This window comes from Triticum urartu, chromosome 5A, assembly GCF_056163025.1.
Source record: "Triticum urartu cultivar PI428250 chromosome 5A, HENAU_Tu73, whole genome shotgun sequence".
NCBI lineage: Eukaryota > Viridiplantae > Streptophyta > Magnoliopsida > Poales > Poaceae > Triticum > Triticum urartu.
In genome coordinates this window covers 208694474-208708647 of record NC_141877.1, presented here as the reverse complement: position 1 = coordinate 208708647, position 14174 = coordinate 208694474, and the positions used below count along the sequence as shown (strand labels likewise).

The 14174-nt window shown below is 46.3% G+C and overlaps 1 pseudogene; it reads left to right on the top strand.

The window, feature by feature from the left end:
• The first annotated feature begins 2227 nt into the window (after nucleotides 1–2227).
• LOC147970807 (uncharacterized) lies at nucleotides 2228–2917 on the top strand (annotated as a pseudogene).
• The last annotated feature ends 11257 nt before the right edge of the window (nucleotides 2918–14174 follow it).

The following is a 14174-nucleotide window of genomic DNA, read 5'->3' as shown; positions in this document are numbered from 1 at the left end:
CGTCATCAAACATGCATTATTCCCTCTCGGAACCATGCACCTTCTAGTGAGTTGCTTCGGTTTGTGAGGGGTGTGTGTCCAAACTTTCGTCAAACATGCCAATTTTTTTACCACATCATATTGGTCGCATGACATTAAATCAAGCAAGGTTTCGTGTTTTTCTGATCATTTTTAATTTTTTTGGAATTAAACTGCCATGGCACTCCATGCATGTGTGTCCATGCCTTGAGACCAATATGTTTGAAAATTCCTTCTAATTTACTGCACGTGGAATTAACTCAGACACAAGTACACAAAAATATGATATTTCAAACCATTATGGTTAGGCGTTGCATGTAGATGTAGTTCAAATCTGAATTACGGTCATTAAATGGCCAGAAAATCACTTAAATGTCTTTAAAAGGTCAAACGACCCCTGAAATTTTCTAAAATTTCACATGACAGTTGTATTACTACACATTAGACGCAGATAAAATATTGAAGGCCGTAAGAGGAAGGTATCTCCCGTTCATCATCAAACATGCATTGTTCCCTCTCAGAACCATGAACCTTCTAGTGAGTTGCTCCGGTTTGTGAGGGGTGTGTGTCCAAACTTTTGTCAAATAGGCCAATTTTTTAGCACATCATCTTGGTGGTATGACTTTAAATCAACCAAGGTTTCATGTTTTTCTAATCATTTTCCTAATTTTTTGGAATTAAAATGACATGTCACTCCATGCATACGTATGCATGTGTCCATGTCATGAGACCAATATGTTTGAAAATTCCTTCTAATTTACTGCACATGGAATTAACTTGCACACAAGTACACAGATATGATTTATCAAACCGTTTTGGTTAGGCGTTGCATGTAGATGTAGTTCAAATTTAAATTATGGTCATTAAATGGCTAGAAAATAACTTAAATTTCTTTAAAAGGTCAAATGACCCCTAGAATTTTCAAAAATTTCACATTACAGTTGTAGTAGTGCACATTAGATGTAGAAAAAAATTGAAGGCCGTAAGAGGAAGCTATCTCCTGTTCGTCATCAAACATGCATTGTCTCCTCTCGGAACCACGAGCCCTCTAGTGAGTTGCTCCGGTTTGTGAGGGGTGTGTGTCCAAACTTTCATCAAACATGCCAATTTTTTACCACATCATCTTGGTTGCATGACATTACATCAACCAAGGTTTCATGTGTTTCTGATATTTTTTAATTTTTTGGAATTAAAATGCCATGTCACTCCATGCATACATATGCATGTGTCCATGTCATGAGATAAATATGTTTGAAAATTCCTTCTAATTTACTGCACATGAGATTAACTTGCACACAAGTACACAAATATAATTTGTCAAACCGTTATGGTTAGGCGTTGCATGTAGATGTAGTTCAAATTTGAATTAAATGGCTAGAAAATCACTTAAATGTCTTTAAAATGTCAAATGACCCCTAGAATTTTCCAAAATTTCACATTACAGTTGTAGTAGTGCAAGTTAAACATAGAAAAAATTGAAGGCCATAAGAGGAAGCTATCTCCTGTTCGTCAAACATGCATTGTTCCCTCTCGGAACCATGAGCCTTCTAGTGAGTTGCTCCTGTTTGTGAGGGGTGTGTGTCCAAACTTTCGTCAAACATGCCAAATTTTTTTCCACTTCATCTTGGTGACATGACATTACATCAACCAAGGTTCCATGTGTTTCTGATATTGGTTTTTATTTTTTGGAATTAAAATGCCATGTCACTCCATGCTTAATTAATTGTGTCATAGCCTTGAGACCAATATTTTTGAAAATTCCTTCCAATTTACTACACATGGAATTAAATCGCACACAAGTACACAAAATATGAGTTTTCAAACCGTTATGGTTAGCTGTTGCATGTACATGTAGTTAAAATTTCATTTACGGTCATTAAATGGCTAGAAAATCACTTAAATGTCTTAAAAGGTCAAATGACCCCTGAAATTTTCCAAAATTTGACATGACAGTTGTATTAGCAGTACAAAATTTCTCGTACATTTTAAACACCATCCGTTACCACTGTACTCCAAATTCGTCTTTCACAGCTAATAAAAAATATCTACAACATCACACACAATTGTTTTCTAGGAACCTTTTGCGATGAAAATATTTGGGTCTATTTAAGTCTCCCTCCTTAAGCTTTGCCGACTCATCTCCTCCAGTGCCGGCAAACCCCGAATCCATGAATCCCGACCACCATTCCTGCACCCGCTTCTTGCAAAGATGACGCCATGGAAACGCTTCGTGAAGGCCCGTACGATGGCCGCGTCCCCCCAGAGCGCTGCCGCCTGCGCCAAGAGCGCGGCCGCCTACGCCGAGAGTGCCTCCGCATCCGCATTGAGTGCGGCCGCTTTCGCCGAGAGGGCGTCTGCGGCAGCTGACAGGGCAGTTGCAGCAGCCAAGATGGCTGCCGCTACTGCTGCGATGGCGGCTGCAAACACTGAGAGCGCTCGAGCCACCGTCAGTGCCGTTGATGTCGCCCTGGCCCGGGTCGAGGCCATCCACGCCAAGATCGAGAATGCACACGCCAAGATATTCTAGGCCACCTCGGACTCTAGCATGCAACACACGTCTGAAAAGGCGGTGGTGGCCATGGAGCACCTGCTTCCTCATGAGGTCGCCGAGCGGGAGCTGGAGATGCAGGAGGCGGCGAAGATCAAGGAGTGCCGGGAGGAGGAGTTCCGCGTGGCCGAGGTCGAGGTAGAGAAGAGTCTGTCCGTCGAGGAATCGGTGGTGGAGTACCAACGCGAGCTCTGGCGCAGCCACTACTACGAGTACTACAACCTTGAGGGCGGCGCCGAGGATGAGGACGAGGACGCGGTCGACTTCGGCAAGGGGGACGAGAAGTCCACCAACGGCGCCATGTCGCCAGGACAAGTCATCGACGTCTCATCTCACACCGGCGATGCATAGGTCGGCGCGGCGGCGGATTTGTTAAAATTATGCGTACTTAGGCTTTGTTTTTAATGCTGGTCTTTTGTTAGAGCAATGTTTAAGTCAACTGGCTCTGTTTAATTACTAAAATTGCTCGATTCAGTAAGTGTGGTCTGTCTGTTGTACGCTCTTTTGTGTGCCCTAATTAGCAAGTGATGTTAAATTATGCAATGACGTACCCAGGGAAATTTCCACCAAAATTTGAATTATCAAACTCATCCCATGCGCGTAAAGCAGAAGAATCGTCTATGATGCACACAATCATTCAAAGTGAATGGTCCGGCGGCACTGCGCGCAAAGTTACCCTCCACATTTCCAAAATTTAGGCCTACCGCCAAAATATCTACCCCGCCGCCTTCCCCCCTTCCCCACCCCCTTTTCTCCCCGACCACAAGTCACATTTACCCTGTTTCCTCCTTCCTTCCTTCCTTGCTAAGCTAGAGCCGCTTCCTCGCTCTCGCCGTCTCGCATCCTACCGCCGGGGTCGCCATGGTCTTCTTCAAAGACCTCTCCAGCGGTTCCTCCTTCGGCGACTACTCCTTCACCACCCGGGTATACCTCTCCTCTCTCTCTCGGGCTATGACTTGGAATGAAGGATTTTTACCCGGTGGTCGATTTGAGTCATTTCTTCCTCTTGTAGCTCCCTAAGACCATTAGTGGCAATGAATGGAGCGGGGTGGCTGAAGATCTATCTGCTCGTTGTGACCATCAGTCTCCATGCACGAAGCTAGTTGCGTTTGATTATGTGGACAATGCAAGGAAGTTTCTGGCATGTGCAGAGAAGGTTAGACCCTCTTTCATTGTTACAAATCATTTGTTAGATGTGATTTAGACATTGTCACGGTCCCAACCCATTCATACCACACCTTCAACCACACACATCCTAAGACAGTGTCACAGTGTACCTAGTATCTTAAATTATTGCCATCTCATTAGCGGTGCCATTAGAAAATTATTTGGCACCGCTTCAGCAGTTTGTGCAGCCAACTTTGGTCCACACATCCGAATAGCCAAGTAGTAAAATACTAAATCCTTATGGCACGAAGGAACTGGGCATTAGAGCAACGACGTGCTCTGGAGTCCGGGTCCCTGATTTTTTTCCCGCTGCATCGGCTCGCCAGTGCAGGGCACCGGTGCGATTTGTAGCAACATTTGTCTTTACCCTAGTTTTGGCATACATAGTGGACGACCTTAGTGCTATTAGTTCTATGTTACTAAATGTGTGCATGTACACACCTGTTAGTATCAATTTGCTGTCATCCAAAAACTGTCGCTATGTTGTTGTAGTTATATTTACCTTCCTCATAAAATGTTCAATTTGTTATTTATTGTACATGAGTAATAACTTGTAGCGTCGTTGTAATTAATCATAGCTTCTAATGTTCCAGAATTTGGTTGTTGTCTCAGTACCAATTATTTCATTTGCACATTGATCTTTTTGAGAAGATGTGTCATAATTAACATGTTTCTTCATTTTTCAAAATAAGCATTGGTGATTTTCTATGTTGCTATAAACCCATTTCCCCTACAATTGTTACTAATCTAGTTTTAAATATTATAGGATGAACGGAAGTGTTCTTACTTGGAGTGGGTTGATCAAGAGTGGCCACAGTCTTTGAAGATGTGCCTAGCGAAGCTCTGGAGCATGTATGAGGAAGAGGACACACGTAGGCTTAGAGAAAGTGTTGTCAACCCTGAAGCATATTTCAAGATGCAGGATAAAAAGTTGATGGTGGAGAATGAGCTAAGATATTCTAAATCAGACTTTGCTAAGATGTTGTTGGCGAAGGAAGAGGCACCTTCCAAGTTGGCCCATGCAAAACGGGTTCTTACTGAACTGAAAGCAGAGGTGGATTAGACGAGCCTGGATGATCTCGATTAGGAAAATGAATATATTGTTCTTATGAAGTTGAACTGGCTATATGTTGTATTGTGCTATTTTCATGTAGCTACCGTACTATGATGTTATAATATATTTATGTGCCTGATATGAAATTGGCAAACATCTGTTCGATATGAAATGTGAATTTGTGTTAGACTGGAATTATTAATTGTAAACTAATAAACCTGCTAAATGTGTCATGGACCTTTGCAAACGGTTCTAGCAGAAAAAGCGCTTGCGATGGATAGCCCAATGCCGCACAGTTTTCTTCATCAAATCGTGTGTGATATAGTTGATAAAAGCAAATAGTTAACCATGGCAAACCTTGTGTGATAGTTACACCTTCCGCACACGAGCCTACACATAGAACTGTGTGGGATATACATACAAACAGAAACACTTTCCATGGATTGACTATGTGGGATGTACATAAGAACGGAAACATATTTCTTGGATTGACTTTGTGTGATATACATACCTACGGAAATGATTTTCTCGGATTACCGGGTGGGATGTACATACCTACAGAAATGATTGGGTTTCGATGGCTCGCCCGATCGCATAGGGCCCCAGCCTGGGTCCCAAGAGGGCCTATCCCCGACGATTTCTGTGTCGTGTGCGAAGGACACCCTATCGCACACACTCACTTGGCGACGGTTCCAAATGCCGTTGCGGAAAGGGGTTAAAAACCGTTTGTTTAGGACCGACGCGCACCAGTGAGTTATGCAACTACCGCTAGACCGGACTGAGTACTAGCAGGAGACAAGTTTGCCACATAAGCTAGGCAGGTAGGGGGACGCATCACCATCTCGACCAAGTTTGGATTACAACCCAAATGCTACCACAGAAACATCAGGGGGGAGATAGAGCCAGCTTCAGCATCCCAGTCTAAGCACCCCTGGCCTCCATCCTTGTGACGCACGGTACACCTCATTTGCCACCTGCTCGACCCTAGTGCCATTGATAAAATGAAGTAATAATAGAGTTAAAATAGAGCGAGTGTCCTCTCTATCATTTTATTTCCAATGTAGATAAAGAAAGTGCTTCTCTTTGTTAGTATATGTTTCATCAACTAGTCCCATTGTTAATGTTTAAGCGTTTTTGCAAACTGGGGTGCTTAATTTTAGTTGATCTGCACAAAAATTGAGATTGTAATGTCTCAAGGCCCCTCCTTGTACTACTGCTGTACACTGATGTTCATCACTAGCAGAAGGTGTATCAGGGAGACTTGGGTCGATTTCCAGTATGAGGCGTCGCAGGGCCCATCTCGCCCTTGCAGCATGGCATACTATGATGCTGTCGCAATATTTTCTTCTATTTATTAGTGTATGTTTCATCAACTAGTGCCACTATAATGTAATCATGCTTTTTCATTATATGTGCAAATAGGGTTATTCAGCTGCATTTTGGTAGAACTAGACAAATGTACGGATGGAACCGGCATATATGTAGAGTGCAAGGTGTGCCAAGTAAAAATACTGACACCAACCATGTTGCATGCATGCATTGGCATCCACCACAACTAGTGGGATGTGTGGTGCTCTCTGTGGACAGATCTTTCTTGGCAGCAAATCCTCTAAGACCTCTTCCGATGCAAAGATGCTTAGATGAGGTGCTAAGTGCATGGAATACCTTAGCAACTCAACTCCCCAATGCATAGGTGCTAAACTTGTTGCTAAGCACACTTTATTTAATGAGTAATCATCTAAAGTCTTTCATGCATTGGTCAAATTGTTTCATTTAAGTGGTTTGCCTAGGTTCTCGCGTTTGCAATTGGTTCTTCCTGAAATTATCAAAGTGCTCTCTCTCCTCTTTAAATGTTGTGTCATGTCATATTTTTGCTTATGTGGCATGCTTGGCACCTGTCCATGGTGGAGCACTCGGAAAGGCCTAACCAAATAATAGTAGCTTATATCGGCAGTTTTCTAGGGAGTACTCTTTTCTGAAAGAAGCACCAATCTATTTTTTTTATTTGTATAGTGTCACAACTTTGACCCAAAGGTCTAGAGCTATTTTAGGGTGATTGGCGTAGTACTCGGAGACTGATTGTAAGCATGATTTTCATTAGCTGTCACACAAATTGTAAGCATGAGCAGATGGAAGATTAGGTTAGTGCGAAGCTTACCATAAACCCTACCGCCGCCGTTGAAACAAGGCGAGCGTTGAGGGAACCGTGGAGAATGGCGGGGAAGCGATGTCGCGCTATCCTGCCTCCTCTTGCTGTGGGAGAACGAATACTCTTATGGCTCCGGCTGGCTCTGCACCCTCACGAACGGCACACCGTACTCGATCGATTCGTTATCCTCTGGGTGCTCGACCTTCGGCCTGTATGCCCACCAGCCCCGCCCGACTTTCGCCTCGGGCGAATCTGTCTGCTCCATCGCCCATAGGAGATACTCGATGAACTCGAAGGACTGCGGTGTGACTACCGCCGAGGAGTACATTGCCGCCCTCATCGCCGTCGTCTCGCTCTTTCCCATACATTGCCACATGGACCTCACCGTCCTTGTAATCTCCCACTCATTGTCAAACCAATTAAGGATCTCATTCAACCTAGCTAACTTTGCCTGGTCGCCGTTGGTGATCTGCCTAATTCCCTGCCGCATCCTCTCCATAGATGTCCTTCTGAGTGGTCCGGTGCTAGCTTTGGAAGATGGGAGGAGAGACGGTGGACTTGCAATAGAGAAGAGGGAGAGGCGAGACGGTGGTTTTCGAATGGAGATGATGGAGAGGAGAGGGGCTGGTTTTGCAATGGATAGGAGGGAGAGGCGAGACGGTGGTTTTGGAATGGAGATGATGGAGAGGAGAGGAGGTGGTTTTGCAATGGAGAAGAGGGAGAGGAGCGTGTGGCAACGATTTAGGATTGGACGAGAGGGCCGGCGCGCTGTGACTGGATCAAAATCAAAATCAATTAAGAAAACAACCCACATTAACTAGTCTCCCTTTTATTCCGGGTCATAATTGACCATGATTTTCACAAATAAAATATATGTTATACGTTGCAAAAATAATATAATTGGAAAGTACATTCAGATACGAACCAAACGATACAATTTTTTGTGACATGCATTCACATTTTGCTTGTCAAATACAGTACGTGGTCAAACTTTGACCCAAAATACGCAAAACAAAAAAATACTTCCAAGACCAGCACCGCCCCTCTCCTCTTAAACCACCGCCGCTCCTATCCTATTCCAATCTAAATCCAGCGCGCTCCTCTCCTGTTCAATTTCAAAACCACTGCCCCTCCTCTCCCGTTCCAATCCAAAACCAGCGTCACTCCTCTCCCATTCTAATCCAAAACCAGTGTACTCCTCTCCTCTTCCATTCAAAAACCGCAGCCGGCGAGTGAAGGTGTTGTGGAGAAGTAGATCGATGTAGGAGTACAACCGATACATGAGGATCATAGACAGCGACCCTGTGAAGCTAGCTAGGATGTTGGAGATACAGTCTTGGTTTGACAACAAGGACCAACTAGCGGCGATGGCGACATCCATGGCCAAATATCTGCAACAGAGCAAAAAGGCAGCGATACTCCCGAAGGGAGTCGCGCGGGAGTACATAGAGCTGCTCCTCTGGGCCATGGAGCAAACAGATTCACCGAATCCGATAGTGAGCGAGCGGTGGTGGGAGTATCGATCCCAGATGGAGCATCCACCATGGATTGAAGGATCGAGCATCTATAGGGTGTCGTTTGTGAGGGTGTCGTGCCAGAGCGAGTGGTGGAGTCTTCGTCGACCGAACCCAAATGCAAGAGGAGAAAAGCAGTTGGCCCGACGATGCTTCCCCGCCATCCTCTCCCTCGCCATTCACATCGTCTCACGGGGCGGCTGTCTCCCGCTGAGGAATAGGAGGGGACTGCGCCCCAGCCCAATAGTCTATCAGGTTGTGAATTGTCAGGAGGAGCATAGGGTTGTCAGCATTTGCAAGTTGTGAATTATGTTTTGTGTTGTGTATTTTGAGAATACTTTTAGATATGAATGTCTTTTGAATTTCATATTTGCAGTATTGAGCATATGAAGTATTTTATGAATTCTACAGATATATTTTTAGCACTTTAAAATGTAGTTTCATAGGAGTACAAAAGTGCAGACAATGTGATTCTCAGAGAAGAAACTGCAAGTTTCAGTTTCAGATAAGAAACTGCAAGTTTCAGTTTCAGATAAGAAACTTCAAGCTCAGTTTCAGATAAGAAACTACAAATTTCAGAGGCAGAGCATTTATAAAATGAAACTACCAGCTAGTTAACATCATGCTGATCAACATTCATGCATAGCACATCTTCATATGATGCATAGTCAAAAGGATATGCTATTTTCAAAATGCAGACACAATGTCGAGTGTGCGAAAAATAGATAAAACGAGGGATAAAGTTTTGGCAAGTGTTGGACATGGTGTGTGTGGGAGTCCCCGATTAGGGGGTCTCCGGACAGCCGGACTGTTAGACTATGAAGATACAGGATTGAAGACTTTGTCTCGTGTCCGGATGGGACTCTACTTGGCATGGAAGGCAAGCTAGGCAATACGGATATGTATATCTCCTCCTTTGTAACCAACCTTGTGTAACCCTAACCTCTCCGGTGTCTATATAAACCGAAGGGTTTTAGTCCATAGGACAATATACAATCATACCATAGGCTAGCTTCTAGGGTTTAGCCTCTCTGATCTCGTGGTAGATCTACTCTTGTACTACCCATATCATCAATATTAATCAAGCAGGACGTAGGGTTTTACCTCCATCAAGAGGGCCCAAACCTGGGTAAAACATTGTGTCCCCTGCCTCCTGTTACCATCCAGCCTAGACGCACAGTTCGGGACCCCCTACCCGAGATCCGCTAGTTTTTACACCGACATTGGTGCTTTCATTGAGAGTTCCTCTGTGTCGTCGCCGTCGGGCTTGATGGCTCCTACTATCATCGATAACGATGCAGTCCAGGGTGAGACTTTTCTCCATGGACAGATCTTCATGTTCGGCGGCTTTGCACTGCGGGCCAATTCGCTTGGCCATCTAGAGCAGATCGAAAGTTACGCCCCTGGCCACCAGGTCAGGTTTGGAAGCTTAAACTACACGGCCAATGTCCGTGGAGATTCGATCTTCGACGGATTCGAGCCCCTGTCTTGTGCGTCACGCGGTGACGATGAGCATGATTTAGCTCTACCATTGGACAGTGTTCAGGAGATCACACCGGCAGTCACTCCAACCCTAATTCGGAGCTAGTTGCACCTTCCGCGGACGGGTGGATGGACACCACCATGGAGGCCTATTCCTTAGCGGCGATCAAGCCGAACATCGACCTTACCTTGCACGAGAGCCGTGTTGATAAACTGCCGGATCCTTCTTTGGACATGGACTCCGAACCGCCTGCGCCCGTTCCTATCGAATCTGATTGGGCGCCGATCATGGATTTTACCTCCGCGGATATTTTTCAGCACTCGCCTTTGGCGACATCCTGAACTCGTTAAGGTCTCTCTCCTTATCAGGAGGATCCTGGCCGAACTATGTCCGGCAGGACTGGGATGCGGACGACGAAGAAATTCGCGACCCACCCACCACCCACTTAGTAGCCACTGTCGATGACTTAACCGACATGCTCGACTTCGACTCTGAAGACATCGACGGTATGGACGATGATGCGGGAGACAAAGAGGAACCACTGCCTACGGGGCACTGGACAGCCACCTCATCATACGATATATACATGGTGGATACACCCAAAGAAGGCAATGGCGACAAGATAGTAGAGGATGACCCCTCCAAGAAGCAACCCAAGCGCCGGCATCAACATGTTCGGCCGCCTTATGTAGCTCGACCATCTGCTTCAGCTGGTCGCTCATTGGCACCGGGTGTTCTGTCTCAGTATACTGAGACCAGAACAGCTAATCTGTTGAGCTTCCATCCTCGGCCTGGTAAAATTGTGCGACATCGGACATGCCACGGGGAAAATCTGCGAATGCTCCTGGAGAGCTCCAGATTCGGGTAAATAATCGGTAATTTACTTTTACATGCTTTCTTTGCATATAGAAAGCCTTACCCGCTGCTATCTTCTTCATCGTGTCGATCTCCTGGAGGGCCTTTTGGGCTTCGGCCTTGGCACTTTTTGTGCTCTCGAGGGCCGTGACAAGCTCAGACTCTCGCATCTTCGAGTCAAGCTCCAACGCCTCGTGCTTCGCCACGAGAGCCTGGAGCTCTTGCTGCACCTCGCCCACCTGAGCCTCATGCTTCTCTCGCTCGGTGCGCTCCTTGGCCGCTTTATCTTCGGCCTTGGACATCGCTTGCTTTAGGGTCGCCACTTCAGTCATGGCTCATAGCAAATTCATGATAATCCTGTCATTTTGCAATCGCATTCTTTTTATACATAACCATAGACTAGGTACTACTTACCTTTGGTCTCCTCGAGCTACCTCTTGGTAAGGCTGAGCTCGTCCTGGGACCCTTTAAGGTCCTGCTTCAGTACGGCGACCTCCGCAGTCAGTGCGGCGGACGCAAGCAGCGAAGACTGCATATGCATATTGACATACTCATATTAGACTCCTGCGATATTGTTTGATCCACCATTCGGCTTTTCTTTGCGAACACCGAACAGAGCATCATGGGCTACTGTCTATGCATATTAACATACTCATATGTAACACTAACCTCAAAGCCTGTTAGAAGGCTGGCACAGGCTTCAGTCAATCCGCTCTTAGCGGACTGAACCTTCTGGATCACCGCACTCATAATAGTGCTGTGCTCCTCGTCGATGGAAGCGCTGTGAAGTGCTTCCAGCAGATTGTCCGGCGCCTATGGATGGACAGAGGTCGTCGGTGCAGGCGTCTTGCCCCTCTTAGAAGGAGGTCGCCTGCCCGAGTCCTGAACCACTGGAGATTCCGGCGCGGTGTCCAGCTGAGGGCCGAGCTCAGCGCCCTCAGGGGCTTTGTCCCCCCTGCTCCCAAAGCCCGGGAGGCCGTCTTGAGGCACCTCTGGGAACCTTGATCCGGTGCTTCGTGAGACAGCACCTCGGCGTTGTCCGCAGGATGAGGGGAGGTGGCGGTCGGAACTGGATCGCTATCCATATCCGACGAGCCCAGGGAGCCGTCTGATGATACATCGTGTCACACCCTGATTTTCAGGCCACTACACTTAAGCTAACAATCATGATACAATGTGGTTTGACAAAAACTTTTGAGTGTTTTGGACCTTGCCTTGATTGGATTTTGTTTGTTGTGTGCAAGTGCTCTAAAAATCAAATAAATCCTCCAACTCTTATACTCCTTCTCCTTGATCCAAAACCTTGCCCAATGATCATGCCATGTGTGTAGGACATAAAAACAATTTATTGCAAAAATATTTTGGCCAAAAAGAATTTTATAAATTAGGCTTTCCAAAAACCCCTGAATTGAGACTTGAACTACAAGTACTTAATTAAGGGTGTGAAAAATCTTTCAAAAAGTATATTTGAAACCTATTAGGTATAGGGCTCCCATAAACCACAAAAATACAATTTTAGAAGTTATTTTCCTATTTTATTTAAAGGCTTTTTCTTAAGGCCAGAAATGGTCTTTAGTAGGTTAAAATTATTTTAATGTTTCAAAAATATTTGAGAAAATTTAGGGAAACTCAGTGGACATATATTTTCCATATATATGAGTTTAAACACATGGTCATGTTCAAAATATTGGACAAAACCTCCCAAAACCATTTCTGCCCATTTCAAGGATTTGAAATATTTCTACAGGAAATATTCCCCAACAATTCCAAGAAAATTCTAGCATGTCAGATATGACATGTTTGATGATCTTGACAAGTCTCATGTCATGGAGAACAGTATAACCCCATGAAACCCTCTCAAAACCACTTCTGTCCTTTTTCAAGTTTGAACAACTTTGCATTGTCAAACATGTCCAAATGCTCTCAAACTTGGTGCACATGCTCAAATGGTGTAATAATGCATCTAGACCAAATGGCACAAGTTGGAGAGAATGTTATCTTGACCAAAGTGCCCCAAAACCCTCTCTGACCAGAATCAAATCTGAACAAGTTTGTACTACCAACTTTCTCTCCTTGACCCCAACTTTTGTGAGCATGTTCACATGACCAAATGAGGCCAATACACCAAGTGGTGCATCAAGGAGAAGTGATTGCTCAACTAGATCTACACAAGTCCATTTCTGCTAATTTCTAGGGTTTACAAAAGTTGCATTAGCAACTTTGCCCAAATGAGCTCCAAATTGGTTGAAGGACCTAATTATATGTGACATTTCACCCTGTGGAGTATCATGCCAAATGGAGATCATTTTCTTAACCAAACATGCATCAAACACCTTCTACCACTTTACCAAAATTCCATTTTTGACCTCTTCCACTAATCTCCATGGGCTAAACTTTCTACCACAGCTGCTACTGACCCTCTTCTACCTCCAGTAAGTCATGCCAGCCCCCAGCTCAATTATTGGGGGGGGGGTGAAAACCCTCATTTCCTTCTCTGGACAGCAACACTTCTATCCTTTCTCACCTCTCCTTCTCACTCTAGCGCCATCCAAGGGATCCAATGACATTTCCACTTTGTTTACTCCCTCCCAGAGCTCCCAGACACAAGTGGCCATGCAAGGACGCGGGAAAAAGCCACACATGCCAGCCAAAGACGTGCTCTGGAGCACGCTACCGTGCTCCTGACCATTGACATCGCGCTCCCGTCCACCTCGGGCCGCCCAAGCGCGCCAGTCGATGCGCCTCGGCGTCCGCATCACGCCAGCAGGTCTCCCACTTGCTCCCACGCCCTCCTCTCGCCCCTGCAGCGCGTGCCCGAGCGCCACCCGCACTCGCCAATCGCCGCCCGCGTCCCTGGCCCGCCTCGCGCTCGCTCCTCTCTCCCTCTCTCTCTCCCTGGTCATAGACTACGCCCAGGAAGACCTCAGACTCGAAGCCAAGCCCTCCCGTGGCCTCTAGCGATGGCTACGGCCTCGCCGGCGCACGGCCCCGCTGTGCACCTTCCCCCCTTCTATTTAAAGCCACCCTGAGCCCCCTCTCCACTCCTTTGGCTCTGTTTCTCTCCCGTACGCTCCCCAGGCCTACCCTTTCGTCCCCCCGAGCCCTTCTTGCTCCTCATGGCCGAAGCCGAGCCACCGGCCTTCTCTCAAATTCCCGCAAATGAGGCCTCCTCCTCCCCTCCTTTCTCCACTATGCGACCCCCCTGACCACAACGGAACCCCTCGCCACTTCTCCCTCTGCTCCGCTGCCTCGTAGCACCAATGTCGCCATCACCGTCGGCCTCGCCCGCCATGGCCGACGCCCTACTCATCCCGGTGGCCCTGGGAGACCGTGCCACCCACAGTTAGGTGCCGCCAGGTCCCCTGAGCACGCCGGTGGGTGGAGCA